General features: G+C 41.8%; 1 protein-coding gene across 1 annotated transcript in view; it reads left to right on the plus strand.

Moving 5' to 3' along the window:
• ITSN1 (intersectin 1) overlaps positions 1-21022 on the plus strand; it is a 412894-nt gene that overhangs the window by 339024 nt on the left and 52848 nt on the right. The window lies entirely within an intron of this gene.

Here is a 21022-nt window from a genome sequence, read left to right on the forward strand (position 1 = left end):
TTGTTTTAGAAGAAAACACCAGATTGAAGACTTGTGACAATCATGATATGAAGATAGGAAATATAAGTGTCAGCAGGTAGTTTGGAATAGGATCAGTAGTAGCCATTGAAAAATTAGATGAAGAGACCAATTTTGTGATCTTGGTGAAAGATGGCATTTGAAATTAAAGAGGGTATCAAAGGAAACAGTGGATCTTTCTAATTGAGAAGATGCATGTAATGCAAGAAGAACTCACAATAGCTACATGATGCAGAGTTCCATATTAGGAATCACTGCCCAGGAAAAGGATCTAGTGTCATTATTGATAATACATTGAAACCCTCAGCTCAGTGTGCAGCAGCAGCTAAGAAAGCAAATAGAATGTTGGGATTATCAGGAAAAAAATAGAAAACAAAGTGAGAAAGCAGCAATGTTTTTATATTGTTCCATGGTGCTGCTGTATCTCGAGTACTGTGTGCAATTCTGATCACTGCATCTCAAAAAAATATTGTGAAATTAGAAAAGGTACAGAGAAAGAGAGGATCAATTGGGACTCTGCCATGTTTTCAGGCAGGCAGTATTTTGGTCTCCTAGAGGCTACTGTGTCGCTGGATTAAGCCCCACTCACTAACAAAAGGAAGCCCACACCGTGGTTTTACCGAGGATCAACTGGGACTCTGCCATGTTTTCAAGCAGGCAATAGTTTGTGCTCCTAGAGAAGAGGATACATCACTGGTTTAAGCCCCACTCACCAACAAAAGGAAGCCCACTCTGTGGAATGCGGCTGAGGGACCGTGCCCGAAGGGGAGTGACCAAAGGGGCATGACCCACCCCTTCAGAGCAACTGAGGAACGAGTTTTCATGTCCTGTGCTAATGGGAAAGTTTGAAGGAAGATCTCAGAGGTTATAGTCGTCAAGAGACCTTTAGACCTTCACTTTTCATCTGTAAACACAGCAACTTTACCAATTAAACATAGAAACATAGAAGATGACGGCAGAAAAGGGCTACAGCCCATCAAGTCTGCCCACTCTGCTTACCCACCCCCTGTCTATGCCCTAATGACCCAATTTCCTTATCTTGACCCTCGTAGGGATCCCACATGGGTATCCCATTTATTCTTAAAGTCTGGCACGCTGTCTGCCTCGATCACCTGCACTGGAAGCTTGTTCCAATGATCAACCACTCTCTCTGTGAAGAAATACTTTCTGGTGTCGCCATGAAATTTTCTGCCCCTGAGTTTGAGCGGGTGCCCTCTTGTGGCCGAGGGTCCCTTGAGAAAGAAAATATCATCTTCCACTTCGACACGTCCCGTGAGGTACTTAAATGTTTCGATCATGTCTCCCCTCTTCCTACGTTCCTCAAGAGTGTAGTAAGAACTTATTTATTTCCTTAAATGCCTCTCTTTGGTCGAGGGGGTCCTACCCCATCCCTGCAACCTGGTATGCAGAAGGAATTTGTGTTTTCTCCCATTGTGGCAGATGCTGATCCAGTGGAAGATATGGCTTCTGCAGGAGCCATGGCTTCTGACTCTTCTTCTTTGGGAACTAAAGTAATATCAGACTTGAAGTTATTCTCTCCAATTCCTCTTGATTATAAATCTTTTAAATCTGGTGAAGTTTCCCTGAGAAATGGTCTATGAAGCAATTGTTCACATGGACAGAAATTTGAAGGACTTTTTTTTTTTTTAATTTAAGTAAATTCGCTGAAGACATTATTTCTAAATTTAAAGAGCAAGACTCAAATATATCTTCTGTAGTTAAAGATGTATCAAAAGTAGAGACACAATTAACTGTTATACTGTCCTGGTTCAGAAAATGCCATGTTAGAAAATGCAATATGCCGAGACTAGAGCAACTGCTTTTCGCGTGGCAGGTGTTAAAACATGTAACGCATTCATAAGGCAATTGCGCCTATGTGCTGAGAGATTGAAATTTTAAAAAACTATTGGAAAAGCAGTTATTTGTAATTGCTTTCATGTAAGGAAAGATTTATATTTCTACAGATAATAGATGGAAGTGGGCAAGAAATATGATGAAGACTCACCTTTTTGTAATGTTGATTTTATGATAAATATGTTTTATATGACAACCATCTAGATATAGACAGTATATAAAATTTAAACATAAATAAATCTGCAATAGCAGCAGCTCTGTTAAAGATAACATATTGATATATCTTTAATTGGAAAATTTTGAAAATGTCTCCAGAGCTTATAACTTAAGTTTATTGAATTTTCCAGTCACCCATTATCTTGCCTCTAGTGAGTTGTTGAAAATGTATATAAAAGATGTGCTGCAGATACCTTTGGAAAATTCCCATTATCTACCAAGGGGTGTTAGATTAATCTTGTGGAAGGTATGGGCAATTTGAATTTTCCTGATAGCTTAGATTTATCTAAATTCTTGATAATATATAGAAATAAAATAAAAACAAAGGAAATAAGGTTTTGTTTTGTTTTTTGTATACTCATGTTTATTGAGCAAATGGTAAACAGCATGCCAAACAGCATAAAACAATGGTGGAATACAGAAGGAAATACAAATAATACAGATGATACCATTAAGACAAATAGAACGAGCTGAGCAAAACGAACTATTAAACACATAACATAGCATTACAGAATCGGTAAGGTCCGGCCCAATGCGAAAGAAAAAGCAGAAATGAGAAAACAGCAATATCACATTGTGCGGAAATTAGAAAAGGTGAGATTGCCATAAACCAAAATGCTCAAGAATTATGGAGAATGATTCAAAACACCCCAGGCCACGGTGAGAAGAACCCACACCGTCACCCCCTAGGCAACCCGATACACACTCCATCACATCAATCCCCAGACATACAAGCATACAAACAAGCATCCAACCCAACAGCCTATCTCACAACCACACACGCACTCCATTAACACTCGAGCGGTCAAAGAGTAAAAGAGTCAAGACAAGAGGCGAGGAAAGAGAATAATAGGTTAAAATAAAGGTATGAAATTCAAGCGTAGAAAAGAAAAATAATGGAAGGCAATAGGCGGGACAGTGGCCAGTCAGACAGGTTCCAGCATTGCCAGGCCAGGTCATAAACAGTCAAGCCAGAATCAAGGAAAAGAAAAAGAAGCAGGTAAAAAGACAAGAAGATCTCATCGATCAGGGTGAACGCTCAGGGCAAGATACCAAAAACTTATCTCACAGAGCACAATAGTCCTTCCACAGATCCTGATGACGGGAGGAATAAGTCTGTAGCTCATAAAGGCCCAAGACTCGCATGCGAGCCAACCAGAGCGAGTAAGAAGGAGCCTCAGGAGATGCCCAGTGTAGGAAATAAGGTAATACCTTTTTTATTGGACTAACTCAAGGGGTTACCTTCAAAGGCTAATTGTAAAGGCTTGGATTCTCTAACCAGCACCATTGTGGGCGGCCACCGATCACGTGTCAATTACTCGATGGTTAGAGAATCACGCCTTTGGCAAAGGTAGGCACCAGAAATGTAGGCTAGGGTTTTCCAGGCCTACATTTCTGGCACCTACCTTTCATGTGAATTGTGCCTCCATAAGCGCTAGAGAATGACACGGTGGCGGTTTACCCGCGGCCACCGCATTTTAGCTGCGGGTCACCGCCGAAAACGGGGAAGAAAACTAGCAGTCGCTGCGGCGACGGGGACAAGGCCATTCACCGCCCGCGGGGCGGTGAATAGGTCTTGTCCCCGCAGTGAGACATGAAGGATCGCGCGGTCCCCGCAGCTCACACCCGCCTGCCCAATCGATTCTAGTGTTTAGCCAGCTCTCTCCCTTCTCCTCACCTTAGTTTGTAGATTTTCTTTTTCGGCGACCCGCACGCTATCAAAGAGCCGCTGCTGCTCAGTTTCGATCTTCTGCTCTGACGCAACCGGAAACAGGAAGTTGCAGCAGAGCAGAAGATTGAACACTGAGCAGCCGCGCGTGTGCGGCTCTTTGGGAAAGCGTGCAGGTCGCTGAAAAAGAAAGCCTGCAAATTAAGGTGAGGAGAAGGGAGAGAGCTGGCTAAACACTAGGATCGATTGGGCAGGCGGGTGGGGGTTGCGAGGACCGTGCGATCACCCGTGTTCCCGGCTCAGACTGTAAGGAGGGAGTGAAAGGGAAAAGGATTCTGGGCCAAGGGGATGAAAACGGAAAGAAAAACCCACAGCAGGAAAGAAAGGGAAGGACAGGCAGGTGAGCCAGATGCTAGAAGCAGGGGGGGGGGGGAAGAAAGAGGGAAAAAAGCTAGATGGGGTTGAAAAGAAGAGACACACTGGTATGGAAGAGGAAGATAGGGGAAATCTGGACACAGGAAGGTAACAGAAAGAGGGGAAATTATGTGCATGGGGCATAGGGACAGAGACAAAAAGGGGACATGCCATGGGGATGGTATATGGACACAGGGGGGGGCAATGGCAGATACATAGGGGAGATATTAGAAATGGGGAAAATAGGAGCACAGAAGCGAGATGGTTTGTGGGGATGGGACAGGGATCGATCTCGCAGGCTCCAGTGGCTTGCACAAATTACATTGTAACGTGCCATGAAAATAAGAGGGAGGAAGGTAGATAGATAGGCCACGCGAGAGGAGCTGAAGGGTAGTAGAAAGGAACAGATGGTAAAGGAGGGAGGGAAGGAATTCAATGAGAAGATGTGGAAAGCAGAAACCAGACAACAAAGGTAATATTTATCTAAGTTTTAAAGAATGTTTCCTTTATACGTAAATAAAGAAAAGTATATAAAATCGTACCCGTTTGAGGCTTTTATGTATGCAGCGGTGATGGTGACGGGGCGGTGAATGGGGTTGCAGTGGCGGTGATGGGGCGGTGAATGGGGTGGCAGTAGCGGTGACGGGGCGGTGACAGGGACCAATTTTTTCACCGTGTCATTCTCTAATAAGCGCTTTGCACTGCCTAACGCCACTTCCAGCATTAGCCATTCCAACAGTGGCTTTAGGCACCATAAAGCGTCTACGGAGTCATGATTATGATACTGATTTTATAGGCGCCAGTAGGCACCTTGAAAATCAGTGTTTTTCACTGAGCTTAGGCATCCTACTGGTGCCTAAAAAAAATGGCGTCATTTAGAGAATCCAAGCCAAAATGTATTGAGTTAGTCCACTAAAATAGGTATTACCTTATGTCCTTTGTTTTTGTTTTATTTCTATATTATCTTGAAAAGTGGACTAACAGGTCTACTGTACCATTTCACTCTAAATTCTTGGAAGCTACTCAGAATAATATTGCAACTTTGTTAGTTATTTTAGGTTCTGTAGAATTGAAAATATTAACTACTAATTTTAGTAAGAAGAATGTGCCGTTTTGTGGTCAGTTAATCCAAATGTTTCCCAATACGGCCAAACCAACTCAATTAAGACGCATGGCCTTCATTCAGTTGAAACCTTGTGTTTTAGCAATTACTCTTTTGGGATCTTGCCAGGTTCTTGTGACCTGGGTTGGCCACTATTTGAAACAGGATACTGTGCTTGATGGACCTTCTTTCTGCCTGGCCCAGTATGACAATTTATGTTCTTATGTATGTCTAAGATCTTTTGCTCAAGATCTAGTGCAAGTTCATTTGCTGTTCATGATGAAGAAGATGATTTACTTTGTGAGGAGTTTGTGATATCACATAAGATTTAAAAAAATTAAAAACAAGATGGATTAGATCTTTACAAAGCAGATTAGAAAAATAATTGCGTTTTGCAAGACGTATAGATTGTAGTGGACCGCAGAGGCTTTTAAAGTGAATAGGTGAGTGATATTTATGCCAACATCTTTCATAATATCATAGCTGCTTTTTAAGTAATCTCAAGCCATGGTAGTACCATGGATGAGTTTGGCAGGGTATAACCTAACTGTTTGCATAAGAGCAATTTTATTCAGGGCAGTGGATAATATAGATTCCCGTGATGAAATCTGGTCATCTAAGGGTAAGAAAGCAAATTCTGTGGGAAAGTAATCATAGGAAGAAACAAATTTTTCTAAGAAATATCTGGAGCAAGATCTTCATATCTTCTCACATCCTTAAAAGATAAGGAGTACATGGCACTGTGCAGGTCTACTGCCCTCCTTCCTCAACTCGTTCATGGAGATGCCACTGCCGTCACCCCTGCAATTCTCCCGCATTTCTCTCTCCCTTCAGTGGGTTAGAAGCAGCATATATTACAAAATCGGTGCCTATCCATATAGATGCTGGTGCTCATGTGCAAAATCTCAAATGATGCCACTCTTTTTCTGCACATGTAACGCTTTAAAATGTATGGTCCACTTGTATGTGCTGACAAATATCTATGCACTCTTATACATACGTATTTTACAAAAAGCTCCATGTTCAGCAGAGCCTTTTGAAAAATACTGTGGGAAATGTGAATGTCCCTACCTGGACATACCATTTCCTACATCGAGCCCCTGTGCCAAATGTGGCTTCATGTATAATTTTAGGGTTATGCCTAGTGTTAGGTATTTTATTATTGTATGTTTTAGTACGTTGTGGGGCTCATAAAAAAAAAAAATCCAAAAAGGGGCCTAAATTGGTACTTGGACGATCAAAAAGCCAGATCGTCCAAGTACCGATAATCAAAGTTGGTTTTAGACGTATCTAAACCAACTTAGGCCTTTCCCCTGCCTCTAAACGCCTAGAGCGAAAAGAGGCGTTTTTAGAGGAGGGGAAAGGGCAGGAGGTGGGCCTACCTAGACTTAGTTGTACAGCAAGTATAACCAAAAACTTGAGCAGATTGCCCAGTCAGAACTTATACGTTTTGACTTAAACCAAGTCAAAACAGGTATAAGGTCCGAAGAGGGGCTGGTAAGCTGATCGCGGCTGCCGTGATCAGCTCAACAGCCCCGGCAACCTGCCTACCCCCCACCGCAATGATCGCGGCAGGAAAGATGGCTCATCTTCCCTGCTGCAATCGCCCCACCCCCGAACTGCTGTGACCCGCGGCAGGAGAGATACCCAATCTCTCCTGCCGTGGTTCGTGGCAGTTCTGGGGGAGGGGTGATCATGATTGCGGCAGGAGAGATGCCCAAGTGATCGTTGCAGTGCGACTGCCGGGGCCGCTAAGCTGAGTTGATCTCTCCTGCCACAATCGCGATCACCCCTCCCCCCAAAACTGCCACAAACTGTGGCAGGAAAAAATTGGGTATCTCTCCTGCCACGGGTCGCGGTAGTTCAGGGATGGGGCAATCGCGGCAGGGGAGATGAGCCATCTCTTCTGCTGTGATTGTTGGGGGGGGGGGTGGATTCTGTAACTGGTGTTTTTGACAGACGCCGGTTACAAACTCCAGCTATTAGGTGAAGGACTGGCCCCTCCTTCACCTAAAAGGTCTTGTTTTGGGCTTTTGGGACCTAGGCTGTTTTTTGGTTGATAATGTGTTGTAAGTTTAGACGTAGTGGTGGTCTGGGCATTTAAACAACTGAACGTAGAGGTAGGCCATTCTCAAAAAAAACCTCATTTTCCCTGCTGCTACTTTCAACGTTTAGGGCCTTAGGCCAAAAGGGGACTTAGACGTTTTGTTTTTATTATGCCCCTCTGTGTATTTAGAGAATATGTATGTCTTTTGTTATCCACCTAGAATTGTAGGATAAGCAGGATATAAATTAAATAAATAAATAAATCTGGTTTTCAGAAGACATTTGACAAAATCCTTCATGAGAAACTCCTGGTTAGCCCAAAATGGAATGGTTCTCAACCCTACAAAATACAAAGCTATCTGAATTTCTCATTATCCTCCCCACACACACACCATAATCTCCCCTGAGATCAAAACTTTGGATTCAAAAGTACACCTATTCTATTTTTTGCATGCATCTCAGTCCTGAGTTTTTAAATTGATTCCCATCTAACAATGAATCCACAAAATGCCTCAGTCATTGTGACTTTATACTTTGCTCTTCTCCAAGTACACTCCATCAAATCATACTTTAATATTGCAGTCCTGAAAAACTTAGCTTTTGATACTATCCTAAACAGACTTAATTATTGTAACTCCCTATACCATGGGCTCCCAAAGCCTCATGCATAGACTCTAGCTCATCCACAGATCAGCAGCAAGAATAGTGGCATAGTCCCGGGTGAGTAGGGGCCCATCCACTTTGGGCTCAGACCCACTCAAAATTGGCACACCTTACTGAGGCAGGAGGTTTTCCCCAAGCCCTGTCAACTGAAGACCTCCTCCTCTAAGCTCAGCAGCAGTGGCAGCTTAGGGACTTAGCCACCGATTGCCAAGTCTGGAAAGAGTTCTGGCCATTTGAAAAGGAAGTTTTCAACTAGCAAAGACTGTGAATTTCCACCAGCTCAGAGATACATATTTTTTGTGTTGGGAGAGAGGCACTGGCCCCCACAGGAAGGGGCAGAGAGAAAATTACATGCTCACTTTAGGCTCAAGCTCAACCAAAATTAGCCATCTGACATGTCATGCTCCTTATTGCACTCCTTTGTGAGCCTCATGAAAGCACCTCCCATTTCACTTCTGTTCTGTTCTGTCCTCTGATCTTACATCCTCAATATGTCACCTTCCCAGCTAATACCCTTTCACTGAGACATAGACCATAGCTATCTCGTTTTCTTTTCTCCAGCCTCAGGTAAGATTTTTTGCCTTCATTCTCTCTCTCTTACTCCTCGTCAACTTCGGGACCTTCTGGAATTGCTAGTAATCTCAAAATAAGTTATTTTAATGTACATTCTTTGTGTAATAAATCTCATTTCATCAGAGATCTTATATTATCCTCTTTGGATATTTGTGTATGATTGAAACATGGCTCATAGATTCAGATGCTATTCTGGTCTTCCCGGTTATCTGTTACATTCTTTCAATCAGATAGGTAAAAAAAAAAGATGGAGATCTAGCCTTCATCTTTTATAAATCCCTACAGATTCACATTCTCAGCTCCCAGCATCATCCTTATTTTGAATTATTTACATTTAGGATACTAGGCATACATCAGTTAGTATCCTTTTAATATGCCTACCTCTCCCTGCTCCTTAACCTCTATTCAAGAGGTCTATGATTCATCTACTCAAATCTTATCTTCTAAATCTTTTATTCTTTATGGAGATTTAAATATGCACTTTGATGACTTTACCAATCCTGTTAGCCATGACTAATATTTTTCTCTCTGATCTTGAAATCTCTAAGCTTACCTTCCCCAGTCATCAAGGTGGATGTTTCCTTGATGTATTAATTCTCCCTACAGATCATTCTTTCACTATCAGTAGTCTTACTTCTATTTCTCTTCCCTAATTTGATCATGTCTTTATTACGGTTCATTGGCATCATGACTTTCCTTCTTCACCCTCATCCTCCAATCCAGTTAGCTTTAAAAACTTCAAAACTTACCATTGATCATTTTACCAAATGTGCTGCTAGCTTTCTGAGTGGTTTTTGCCATCTTAACTCGTAATGAGCAGGCCTCTTGATGGAATTCCTCTCTTCATGCTACCTTAGGTAAGGTCATTCCTGTTCAGACTATCATTATTTCTGCTTCAAAAAGGACATCTCAGCCTTGATATCATTCTGGTCTCATTCTCCTCCAGCATCAAGTTCGGAAGACTAAATATCAGCAGTGCTCTCATCCTTCTCCATCTTCTCAAAGTTTTATGATTTTTCACTTTTCTATTGTATAAATGTGAGATTAACATTGCCAAATAGAAATATTTTTCTTCCCGCTTTAAACAGGATGCTAATGCCTCTCATTTCTATTGCTTTCTGTGGAAAATAAACTGTATCAGTGTTTTACAATACTTATCTACTATTTCTTCCAATGATTTTGCAAGTAACTTCTCTGACAAAATCCATACACTTTGAGCTTTTGGTCGATAACATCAACTATTCTTCATTAGAAACATAGAAACATAGAAACATAGAAATAGACGGCAGATAAGGGCCAAGGCCCATCAAGTCTGCCCACCCCAGTGATCCTCACTATCTATCTTTGCGGATAGATCCCACATGTCTATCCCATCTGGCCTTAAAATCCGCCACACTGGTGGCCTCAATAACCCGAAGTGGAAGACTATTCCAGCGATCAACCACCCTTTCAGTGAAGAAGAACTTCCTAGTGTCACTGTGCAGTTTCCCGCCCCTGATTTTCCACGAATGCCCCCTTGTTGCCGCGGGACCCTTGAAGAAGAAGATGTCTTCTTCCACCTTGATGCGGCCCGTGAGATATTTGAATGTCTCGATCATGTCTCCCCTCTCTCGACGCTCCTCGAGTGAGTAGAGCTGCAAATTCCCCAACCGCTCCTCGTACGGGAGCTCCCTGAGTCCCGAGACCATCCTGGTGGCCATTCTCTGGACCGACTCCAGTCTCAGCACATCCTTGCGGTAATGCGGCCTCCAGAATTGCACACAGTACTCCAGGTGCGGTCTCACCATGGATCTATATAGTGGCATAATGACTTCAGGTTTACGGCTGATGAAACTCCTGTGTATGCAACCTATGATTTGCCTTGCTTTGGATGAAGCTTGCTCCACTTGGTTTGCCGACTTCATGTCTTCCCTGACAATCACTCCCAAGTCTCTTTCTGCTACAGTTCTTGTCAGGATCTCGCCATTTAGGGTGTAGATCTTGCATGGATTCTGGCTTCCCAGGTGCATGACTTTGCATTTTTTGGCATTGAAACTGAGTTGCCAGGACCTAGACCAGTGCTCCAGCAGAAGTAAGTCATGCACCATATCGTCTGTCATTGCTTTTTTGTCTGTTGTGCTTTTGCTCACTACATTGCACAGTTTGGCATCATCGGCAAACAATGTTATTTTACCTCGAAGCCCTTCTGTCAGGTCTCTTATATAGATGTTGAACAAGATCGGGCCTAGGACGGAGCCCTGTGGCACTCCACTTATCACCTCCGACATCTCGGAGGGAGTGCCATTCACCATCACCCTCTGAAGCCTACCTCCAAGCCAGTTCCCAACCCATTTTGTTAAAGTGTCGCCCAAACCTAAAGAACTCATCTTATTCAGCAACCTGCGGTGTGGCACGCTATCAAATGCTTTGCTGAAATCCAGATAGACGATGTCCAGGGACTCACCAACATCCAGCTTCCTCGTCACCCAGTCAAAGAAGCCGATCAGGTTGGATTGGCACGATCTCCCCTTAGTAAATCCATGTTGGCGGGGATCCCGCAGATTCTCCTCGTCCATGATCCTATCCATTTGGTGTTTGATTAGGGTTTCCATTAGTTTGCTCACTATTGAAGTGAGACTCACTGGTCTGTAGTTTGCCATATCCACCCTGGAGCCTTTCTTGTGTAGTGGAATGACGTTAGCCGTCTTCCAGTCCATCGGGACGTTACCTGTACTAAGGGAGAGATTAAAGAGCGCGGATAGTGGTTCCGCCAAGACATCTCCCAACTCCCTGAGTACCCTAGGGTGTAGGTTGTCAGGCCCCATTGCCTTGTTGACCTTGATTTTTGACAGCTCGCAGTAGACGCTGCTGGGTGTAAATTTGAAATTACTAAACGGGTCTACTGATTTAATCCTTGTATGTGGTTGAGGGCCGATTCCCGGCACCTCGCGGGTGAAGACTGAACAGAAGTATTCATTTAACAGTTGGGCCTTTTCCGAGTCCGTCTCCACATGGTCTCCGTCTGGTTTTCTGAGTCGTACTATCCCGCCTGAGTTCTTTTTCCTGTCACTAATATACCTGAAGAAGGATTTATCTCCCTTCTGGATATTCTTTGCTAGAGACTCCTCCATGCGGAATTTGGCCTCTCTAACTGCCGCTTTGACGGCTCTTGATTTGGTCAGATAATCTACTCTGGAGTCCTGTGTCCCTGATTGTTTGTAAGAGATGAATGCTTTTTTCTTCTCTTTGATGAGGTCTGAGATCTCCATAGAGAACCACTGTGGCTTGTTGTTCCTACTTCCTACCCATTGATCTGAATCCTCCATCTAATTCCACTCTTTCTGCCTCTCTGTCTTGTTTTGATCTCCCATCTGCTGCATAAATTGCTAGGGTAGTATAGAGCCTGAATTCATTGTCTCCTTTCACTGATGCGTTATCAAGTTTCATGCTCAAATGGTTCCTCTTCTATCTACAGTTACCACTAGTTTTTCTCATGGTACGGCCCCTGACAAATGGAAACAAGTGACTGTTTATCTTTGCTGTAAAGACCCCACTGGTGATCTTTTATCAATTTCTGAATTTTGTCCACCGTTTTCATTTCACTGGAAGTTCCCTGTTGGGACTTACCAATAGCATATAATTGATCCTGAACAATGGTCACGATGCTCTTCTCATTACCTCTCCTCAGCCTTTACACAGAAACATCATGGCAGATAAAGGCCAAATGGCCCATCCAGTCTGCCCATCCACAGTAACCATTTTCTTTTCCGCTCTCTAAGAGATCCCACATGCCTCTGATCTAGTATGTCATTCAGTTTTTCAATGATTAGTGGATCTAAACATGGCATTGCACTATCTTGTCTTGTTTGTTGTTCTTCTGGTTCCTCAGTCACTAAGGGTCTTATTTTCAAAAAAGAAAGCATCCAAAAAGTGGCAAAAATGAGTAGATGGATGTTTTTCTCACCAAATCCATTCTGTAGATGGATTTCTATGCTATTTGTCTGCAGTGTGTCAATCTCAAGGGGGCGTGTTGGAGGTGTAGTTTGGACGGAACTAGGGCAGGCTTATGATTTGTACATTTTTCTGCAACCAGACATAGGAAAACTCACACCCCATTCTCATACCCCCCAATTAAGGAGGTCAAACGGAAAAAACTATACGATGGCCTCCTGGCCACTCAAGCAGCCAAACTAGACAACCAAATCGCCAATCTACTGACGGCATCCCTCGACTACAAGACTTTTAGAAAAGAAATAAAGACCATACTCTTCAAGAAAACTCTGAAAAAAGAAATAATACCACAAGTCTCAAACTCCACCTCTCACTAAAGCCAACTACCCCAAACTAATAACCTTACCCATTTCTTACTCTTTTTGAAAATGACCAATTTTTTTTTTTTTTTGTAAATTCTTGTTGTAATACATCTTGGATAATTCTTTTGTAATTCGCCTTGAACTGCAAGGTAATGACGGAATAGAAATCCCTAATGTAATGTAATGTAATAATCAAACATTTTAGAAAGTGGCCATGGCACAATTTGGATGTTGGGGGCTAGATCTGTTTTAACAGTGAATAAGTGCCCAAACTGATCAGATGACTGCTGGGTGGATGAAGGCATGACCCCCCTCACACTGTCCCAGTAGTCACGGACTCTCCCACCCCCCCAATGATGTGAATTAAACAGTACATACCAGCTTGAATGGATAAGAAGAAGGCAACCGGTCCACTCTATCCACCTTAGGGGAAAACAAAGAATCTGACCAAACAGAATCCAAATATTAAAATCTTTATTAAAAGTACTTCCAGGAACGCAAAAATGTGCCCAGTATGGCTGCCTCAAGGGCAAACCAGCTGATGAAAAGTAAGCTAAAAACACCAAGGCTGCAAATACAAATTTGACTGGGTTTGTGAAAATTAGACTGCATCAGGAGTCCACTTGATGTATGAATGACATTGCAATCATAGGCCGGTGTCTAGTCAATAAGAAGCTATGAGATTAAAATGTTCTTTGACTTCTTAGTCATCATCACTGATTTTTCCTCTATAAAGTATGCATGGACATTGCAACTCCATCCTAAGTTCAGGAATGCCTACATGCATCTTGTATATAAGTATGCACATTATTGTCAGTGTGCATACTTGTTTGCATGTATAAAGTCATATGATTTTTTTTTTAAGATTAACCTCTAGCAGTAGGACCATGAGTCTATAACTAGAAATCGGGGCCACCATTTTGAACCCATCATGTGGACCCAGATTGAGTGGAGAAGTAACCTAATGGTTTGTGCAGTTGGCTAAGATGTGGAGGAACCAGATTTGGTTCCCACTGTAGCTCATGATTCTGGGCAAGTCACTTAACCCTTCATTGCACCAGGTACAAAAAACATGAAGGGCAACTCTATAAATTAGTGTGTAAAGATAAGTGCCAATTGTAACTGAAGAACTTACACACAGGATTGGTGCCACAAATTGTCAATTATGCACATAAGTGCTAAGCACTATTCTATAGAAGAATTCTACGAATGGCTATACGAGTAGCCGGACCAACTTCATCCACTCAATATGATAATACGCCGGCTAGATATCACATCCCCACATTTATAAAAGGATGAATATGTGAAAATATTTTGATACTCAATCCTCAGAGGGAAATTGTTCCCGTTGGCTCAAGTGAATGAAATTCCCTGAACCCACTCTTCACGGGATCTCATAGGATCAAAATATATCATCGTATGCAAGATATTTATTAAATTTTAAATAATTTGAATAATAAATGTGAACTTGTACTTAGCTTATAAAGTTCTCTTTTTTTGAACTTTTTTTTTGAACTCATATTTAAAATAGGAGGCGCTCCTATTTTAAATATAATGAGTTCAAAAAAAGAGAACTTTATAAGCTAAGTACAAGTTCACATTTATTATTCAAATTATTTAAAATTTAATAAATATCTTGCATACGATGATATATTTTGATCCTATGAGATCCCGTGAAGAGTGGGTTCAGGGAATTTCATTCACTTGAGCCAACGGGAACAATTTCCCTCTGAGGATTGAGTATCAAAATATTTTCACATATTCATCCTTTTATAAATGTGGGGATGTGATATCTAGCCGGCGTATTATCATATTGAGTGGATGAAGCACTATTCTATGGCATGCACACTAAAATTACGTAGCACAAACATGGGTAGGTCATGAGTGTGTCTTGGAGATATTCAGATCACTTAGAAAATGCTGAAGGCATCTAATTTTAAACACACCAATGCCCACTTACGTTAGCATTCTATAACAGAATCTTGTGCCAAGATGCTGTATTGATCGTGTGGCATTGGGATGCCTAAATCTTGGCAACAATTTATAGAATTGCCATCTTAGTTGCAAGCCCACTAGGGATAGAGAAAGTACCAGTATATAATATTTAAACTGCTTTGGTTAAACCACAGAAAGACAGTATATCAAGTGCCTGACCCATACCCATAAAAATATTTTCACACAGAAAAACCTTTCTACAAGGACCTAGTGAGTCTGAGGGGCTATAAATCTAACTGGTAGATGAACTTCAGTGTCGATAAGAGCAGTGATGCATGTGAAGAGAATATGCCTAAAGCTGGATACATCTCACCAGAAAAAGGACAATTGTCAGTGGACAATACATTGAAATTTTCAGCACAATGCGCAGCAGTGATCAAAACAACAGAAAGAATGTTAGAAATTACTCATAAACAGATGGGAGAATGTTATAATGCACTGGGGTGACTGCATATTCGGCATTATGCACAATTCTCGTTGTCCCATTCCAATCAATAGCCAGCGGAGCTTGAAATGGTACAGAGAAGAGGGTGTCAGGTCAAAAGCGCGCCGGGACAAAGGCGCGCGCAGACAATTGAGCGCAGCGCGGAGGCACGCGCTGAAGAAAATTACTGTTTTTAGGGGCTCCGATGGGGGAGGCGTGGGGGAGGAACCCCCCCACTTTACTTAATACAGATCGCGCTGCGTTGTGGGGGGTTTGGGGGGTTGTAACCCCCCCACATTTTACTGAAAACTTCACTTTTTCCCTGTTTTTCAGGAAAAAGTTAAGTTTCCAGTAAAATGTGGGGGGTTACAACCCCCTAAACCCTCCACAATGCCGCCGCCATCTGTATTAAATAAAGTGGGGGGGCTCCTCAACAAAACCCCCCGTCAGAGACCCTAAAAACAGTAATTTTCTTCAGCGCGCTCCTCCGTCTTGCGCTCAGTTGTCGGCGCGCGCCTTTGTCTTCCGCGATTATGTCTATGAACCGAGAAGAGTGAACAAAATGAGAATGGATGAAACAGCATCCCTATGAATAAATAAATAACAGGCTAGAGCAGGGGTCTCAAAGTCCCTCCTTGAGGGCCGCAATCCAGTCGGGTTTTCAGGATTTCCCCAATGAATATGCATGAGATCTATGTGCATGCACTGCTTTCAATGCATATTCATTGGGGAAATCCTGAAAACCTGACTGGATTGCAGTTCTCAAGGAGGGACTTTGAGATCCCTGGGCTAGAGCTATTCAGCTTGGAGAAGAGACAGCAGAGAGTTTCATGTTTATTCAATTTTTCTATCCTGTCAATCAGCCAAACCATCTAGGCAGCTTACATTCTAAATGGGAACTAGGGAGGTGCAATCTCTCTTGCCACGCCACTGATCCTATGTGCTTGTTCCAGCTTCCTTGAATTCAGATACAGTTTTCATGTCCACCACCTCCACGGGAGGATGTTTCACTAATTCATCAACCTTTTCATGAAGAAGTATTCCCTTAGGTTACTCCTGAGTCTGTCCCTTTTCACTTTCATTCTATTTTGCAATTGAAAGAGATTCACCTCCTGTGCATTTATGCCTTGGAGGTATTTAAATGTCTCTATTGTATCTTTTACAGTCTACGGCCCAGAAATATCAAAGAAGAGACTAGTTAATTTAATCATGTGTTTTTTTACTGGGTATAACTTATGGGCAGACTGGATGGACCATTCAGGTCTTTATCTGCCGTCATTTACTATGTTACTATGTTTTCTCTCTCGCGCTAGTGAGGGAGCAGGGGTAGAGCTAATCTAATCTTCTATTTGTGAGTTGCATAAACCTATACAAGCTCAAGGTGACAAGACTACACTTGTCAGAAAAAAATGACAAAGGAAAACTATATAAGGGTGTTGGGTTCTTATCCAGGGACCACGCCCAGTGATGCAGGAATCTAAAGAGGCATGAACAGTTTAAGGTGTGTTATAGGCATCTTTAAAGAGAAACATCTTCAGAGAAGATACAACTGTAGTCTACAAGATTATAGGTGGGATGGAATAAATACTAAATAAGGACCAGTTACTTATCCTTTTATGTAGTATTAAGATAAGTGGGCACTCAATTGAAATCATTAAGTAGCTCGTTCTAAACAAATTGGAGAATTGTGCAATTTGTTGCTGAAAGCTGTGGTTAAGGCAGTTAACATAGCTAAGTTTAAAAAAGTGCCTAGAGGAAAAATCCAGAAACTATGTTAGCCATGTAATGTTGGGAAACTCTATGATATGGAACTGATGTTCTGAATCAACAACAATCTAAAAACAATACAATATACAATGAAGCTGGCTTTATTGATAGTATTGTTTTAGACTGTTTTTGCCAATAAACTTTTGATTCAGAATATTGTTCTGAATTTCCTTCTACCGTGGAACTTGAGTTTTTTTTCTTTTGTTGTCGGAAAATTGTATGAGCAATAAGAAATGGATCTACTCTTTGGTGTCCTGGCTGTGCTTGATGGGCATTTGGACTGACTCAGTATGGCATATCTTATGCGTGTATGTTTTTTAACACACACAGACACTTGTGCCAAGAAACTTACATTGGACCTAATAAACTCACTTGTTCAGACATTTATTGCTATTATTCCTTTCTTACTATACATGACTGATATTCAAATCATGGTGGTAAGTGGCTGAACTAACCTCAGATATTCAGTACCAAAGCACACATGGCTTCTGGCAGTGAAGAACATATGTGCACGACAGAAGAGTGGGACTTGGGTGTGATTGTATGTGATGCTGTTAAGGTGGCCAAACAGTTTGAAAAGGTGAGGGTGAAAGCTAGAAGGATGCTAGGGTGCATAGGGAGAGGTATGGCCAGTAGGAAAAGGAGGTATCGATGCCACTGTATAAGACTCTGGTGAGACCTCATTTAGAATTGGGGCACCTTACAGGACACTGCTATGAACTTCACAAAAAGGGTACCACATAAACATCTCACCACAACTCCCTTGCAGGCCATGGTGAGCCCCCCAAAACCTACTATACACACTTGTCTACCACCCCAATAGCCCTTATGGATGCAGGTGGCACCTATATGGCAGTACAGTAGGGTTTTAGGGGGTTTTGGTGGGTGCACATTTTCCACCATGAATGCAGTGGTTAGAGTGGTTTATGGGCCAGGGTCCTCTTCTCTATGGTTCACTAGCCCCCCCCCCCCCCCCCCAGATTATTTAAGCCACCTCTGTGCAGCTCTACTAGGCTTTCTTATGCCAGGTGCTGATATTCTGGAGGCAGGTATGTACATTTTATTCCGATTTGTATGGTGGGGGGGTGGTCAGTGATCACTGGGGGAGTGTGTGGGGATCTGTACTTTGTCTCTGCAGAGGTGATCTGGTCACTTTGGATACCTTCTGGGTACTTATACCTGTTTTTAGATCACCTAAGTCACAATGTATAAGTTCCGTCTAGGCCAGGGGTGGGCGACGAGGGCCTCAATCCAGTCGGGTTTTCAGGATTTCCCCAATGAATATGCATGAGATCTATTTGTATGCACTGCCTCCATTGTATGCAAATGGATCTCATGCATATTCATTGTAGAACTCCTAAAAACCCGACTGGATTGCAGCCTTCGTTGCCCACCCCTGGTCTAGGCAGTCTCATTAAACTTTTGATTATTGCTGTAGGATGACTAAGTCTAGGTCAGAATATTAGTATTTATTGTATTCCCATATATATGTAGGAAAAAGTGTATCACTTTGTACTGAAGAATATGTGTAAGAAGAGGCCTCAGTAATGGAGCCCACGCACAGTCGTATTCACAGACTGAGATATTCGGCGTGGTTGTGCTGCTCCTTAACTCCAATCATTGGACTTCTTCTAAGTTTTCTTTTGTGTACTCTACCAGTATTTAGTGAATAAATATTAAATGAAAATTGAATATTCTAGTTAATATCATGTGAATAATAAATATTTCTTTAACACTTTATCTCATTAGCAATTTTCTGACGTTAGTGTCTTTTTTTCAGTGTATCTACACTCTTTCATAAGATTGAGACTAAACTGACTAAGATTTTTTAACAAATTCGGTTTCATTCAATTGAGACTAGGCTGACAACAAGTTTCTAACAAGTCTGGTTTAGCTATCGCTAAACATTCTAGTAGTTGAAAGATTACTTAGCTTTAACAGTGCTTGTGTATCAGAAAAAAACCAACGTGGCCAGCGTTTCGTGGAGCTCAACTTTTGTCCACTACTTCAGGGCCATTTATTGCACGTACCAAGCCATTTTCTGCAACAAACTGACAGCAGTCTTTGCTTGGCTTGGTTGGCGTTGATTGGGGACTCATTGGGTGGTGGTTAGAGTGATGGGAGATATTTTTTGAACAGTAGTGTTTTTATTTCTTTACGGAACTCTTTTATGTTTATCATGCACTCCTCATCCTATTTTAGTTTTAGAAAATTAGTAAAAACGAAACTGTTCAACCGATTTGTCACTTAAGAATTTGTTGTTCATTATATCTTCTATTCTGTATACTGAATTCATTGCTTCTACATTGTAACTATGTCACTGACTGTCCAGCTCTTCTTATTGTACTTGCATTCATTGTACTTGTATTCATTGATTCTATACTGTACTATGTCGCTGATTGTCCAGCTCTTCTTATTGTAAACCGCCTCGAACTACCATGGCTTTAGCGGTATATAAGAAATAAAATTATTATTATTATTATCAGCTCGGTAGTTCAGTTCCAGCTGATGTGCACATTTAGGTGAAAGTTCATCATTGCTGCAATATGTCCTTGTCCACATAGCACTTGGTGCAAGACTTTTCCTCATTGCTGCCTGAATTAATCAGGCATAGGTCAGTTCTGTTTCACAGCATCATCTATGCAATGTATTGCAGGAGATTGCAGCCATACTCTCATTTGCTTTCTAGGTAGAGCCTATATTCCCTCATCAAGAGGCTAACTTCCTCCCATATCCTTCAAACAGAAATACTCCATTTGACCTCCCTCTATACTCCTGTGGGCCCCGTGGGCTTACTTTAATATCCCTCTTGGTCTAAGTGGTAGGCCAAGCAGGAGTGAGCCTCAATCACTCCTGCCCATGTGACTAACTGCCCATGTGCAATTGAAACCACCAATTGCAAAATAGTGGCTATCAGTAGCACACCGGATTACTTTTAAAATATTACTCCTTACTTTCAAGGTACAATCCACTCATTCTCTAGCATTCATTGATAGATTTTTGACACCGTATACCATCTCAAGGTTGCTCGAACCACCCAGCAATATCTCCTTATAATACTTTCCATGCGCCAAATAGTATATGATACCACTTGAAAAACTATCTTTTTAGTTGTAGCACTTACACTGTGGAATTCCCTCCACATCAACCTCGGACAAGAACATTGTGTCTCAAAGTTTAAATCAGGTCTTAAAACCTTCCTATTCAAAGATGCTTTTGAAACATAAACATGACATCAACCCTAGAATTAATTTTCCCAGGCTTTTTTTCTTTTTCTTTGCTTTTTCACTCATTTTATCCCATCCTCTTGGTTGTTCCTTTCCCATGTCCTTTTATTTTAATATGATGTATTCTTTTACCATCTTCCCTTTTGTGCCAAGTGTTGTCTTTTAATTGGTTTTAATGGTCCGTGTAAGTTTCCCTTATATTTATACTCTTGTAAAATAGCTTTTTTTAATGTAAAGCGCTTAGAAATTAATAGGCGGTATATCAAAATGTAATAAACCTGAAACTTAATAGTAGTCTCATAGTCCTACTTCTAGGGGTCAGCCTTCCATATAAAATAATCCCTAGCAGTAGTACCATGAGAAGTCAATGCCGACATTTTGCACGCAGGGACATTATTGGCAGGAGCATTTGTGGTTTGCTTCTGCCCAGCCTACTACCCTAGACCACCAGAGATGCTAAGGTAGGACCTAGGTGAGCCCACAGGTGTAGGGGGTTTGTCTCTTGGGGGGGGGGTCCAGAAGAGGTGTTTCTTTTGGGGAGTGGGTCTGGGAGGATTCCAGGCTTTTGTTGGGGAGAGTGTTGGGAAAGGAGTATGATAACAATATTATACATTGGGATGGTAGCATAGTGGCAAGCATAATATAGCATGATAATCCTGTATGTCGGTAATATAATATTGCTCAGTGGTAGTGTAAGATGATAATACTCTTGTACATTTGTAATGTGACATTTATTTATTTTATCTAGCACTTTGGTAAGCC

Source organism: Geotrypetes seraphini, chromosome 6 (assembly GCF_902459505.1).
Source record: "Geotrypetes seraphini chromosome 6, aGeoSer1.1, whole genome shotgun sequence".
Lineage (NCBI taxonomy): Eukaryota > Metazoa > Chordata > Amphibia > Gymnophiona > Dermophiidae > Geotrypetes > Geotrypetes seraphini.